At 40.2% G+C, this 2,500-nt stretch overlaps 1 protein-coding gene across 1 annotated transcript in view; it reads right to left on the bottom strand.

The window, feature by feature from the left end:
- Positions 1-2,500, bottom strand: part of LOC143290946 (sodium/calcium exchanger 1-like) — a 25,991-nt gene that overhangs the window by 12,518 nt on the left and 10,973 nt on the right. The gene's annotated exons all lie outside the window — the stretch shown is intronic.

Genomic DNA, 2,500 nt, shown 5'->3' on the forward strand with positions numbered 1-2,500 from the left:
TGGTCAAACTGTAGGCTTTTGTCAATCTGTGATATAAGCCGAGCATTGGGAAACTGAATGAAATTGTTAATGAAAGGGTGGAAGGGTATTTCATATAAAACTAGATATCATATAAGATACGTGAAGTATTGGAATATATCCTCCGACATCTTCTTGTCCCAATGTCTTCACTGTTCATTGATCCACAATGCTGTGTTGGAATCTTTTGCCCCGTCCTATCCCCTGAAGTTTATATTTTGAAACCATACCATTGTCTCGTATTTGTTTTATTGCAACCTTCACAGTTCATCTTCTTTTCTTTCTTTTCGCATCCTTGTATGTTACGTTGCATGTTTGCTATGAATCAAAATGAACTATGCTTTTATCGATTCTTTTATGTCATTGTTTGTCCATGTAGTATCTACAAAATAAATGAATTAAAAAAAATAATAACATACTATCTGGTAAACAAACGGTACAGCGTATGTGCAGTCCTCTACAGTAGTAACTTCTGAAAGCAGTACATGGGTATATTTTGTGAACTGTAAAGTCTGTTCTACAGCTTACACCACCTTTCAACTTACTCGTAAGATATCTGCAATCATGTTGCTGGATGCTGCGTCTGTTGGGTGAATTTCATCCTTGTCTGAAAAAAGGTCAGAAAACAGATAACATTGTACAGGATTGAGAGGATATCGGGTCCAACGTGTGTTCTCTTTTACCACATGTATTGTACTGTGTTACTGTTTTGGTAACCTTGGAGTGATGGCCTAGAGGTAACGCGTCCGTCTAGGAAGCGAGAGAATCTGAGCGCGCTGGTTCGAATCGCAGCTCAGCCGCCGATATTTTCTCCCCCTCCACTAGACCTTGAGTTGTGGTCTGGACGCTAGTCATTCGGATGAGACGATAAACCGAGGTCCCGTGTGCAGCATGCACTTAGCGCACATAAAAGAACTCACGGCAACAAAAGGGTTGTTCCTGGCAAAATTCTGTAGAAAAATCCACTTCGACAGGAAAAACAAATAAAACTGCACGCAGGAAAAAATACCAAAAAAAAAATGGGTGGCGCTGTAGTGTAGCGACGCGCTCTCCCTGGGGAGAGCAGCCCGAATTTCACACAGAGAAATCTGTTGTGATAAAAAGAAATACAAACAAACCACACGTGATGATTTCGGCTCGAATCCTTTGTTCCGGAGCTCGTGAGTCAGTCTGTGCAGAAAGCAGACTTAAACCCCTTGGCTGTTGAACGTTGGTGAAACGAGATCAATGTGACATAGGTCTGAAGTGCAATTACAGCTTATCGTACACTTATGTTGTTGTTTTTCTCTTCTTCTTCTTCTTCTTCTTCTTCTTCTTCGTTCGTGGGCTGCAACTCCTACGTTCACTCGTTTGTACACAAGTGGGTTTTTCCGTGTTTGACTGTTTTTACCCCGCCATGTAGGCAGCCATACTCCGTTTTCGGGTTTTTTTTTCTGGTCAAACGGAGAGTAATGCCAAGATGAACACGTCCAAATAAAGAAAGGCAACTGACATCCTGACCTGTGTTCTCTGTCTTATTTCAGCGAGGTGACAGCCCTTTACTGACGAGCATATTCGTTTGCAGCATTCAATAACAGACAATAACACTTACAACAACAACAACAACAACAACAGACTACAATTGTATATGACAACAATGAGTTATTCTTTCATCAGAAAACACATCTATGCATTCTTCTTCGCTTCTCTCTCTTTCTCTTTATCGATAAAAACACCACCATCAACCAACACTATGATTCATCATCATGAATTATCACCATTACTAAGGAAACAACAACAGCAACAACAAAACAACCAACCTTGTCTTCATGTCCTGAACACATTCGTGTTTCCGTCATCGACGTGTTAGAACAAACCATCAAATGCATGTTTTCATAAATGCAAACTTTTTGATTCACTGCCTTGTCAGCCGAAAAGTTTTGGTATCATCTTAAATAATGATAATCGTCATCATCATCATAATGACATTCAAAATCATATTAGTGATCATAATAATTGGGAACATCCACCTGTCGCTTTTTCTACAGCCGACTCAAAATGTGTGAATTAAGAGCAATCAAATTGAGTGTGAGTGTGTGTGCAATTCAAAGCAGTAGTGCTCCCAACTAAAAGCCATCTCTCGACTTCCTGACAGCGTAGTGAGCTACCAATTATAGTCATTTAACACCCATGGGGGAAAAGGGGTAGTTACATCCAATAACTAACCACAGAGGTTTCAAATTAACAGACATGAGTCAAGCATGCAGTGATGTAAGTGAAAGAGAGCTGGCCGTCTGCATGTGGTGATTATACGAGTGTGTGTGTGTGTGTGTGTGTGTGTGTGTGTGTGTTGTGGTATTTCCGGCCATATCCAGCAATTTCCACACAGAAAAATGGACATAATTTCACACACATCATATTGTTGTTTCGTTTTAAGGATCCAAAGACCTGTTCCAAACAACTGTCCAACTGATTTGTGGCTTTCGTGCATATATAAGGTTTA

Source organism: Babylonia areolata, chromosome 1 (genome assembly GCF_041734735.1).
Source record: "Babylonia areolata isolate BAREFJ2019XMU chromosome 1, ASM4173473v1, whole genome shotgun sequence".
Lineage (NCBI taxonomy): Eukaryota > Metazoa > Mollusca > Gastropoda > Neogastropoda > Buccinidae > Babylonia > Babylonia areolata.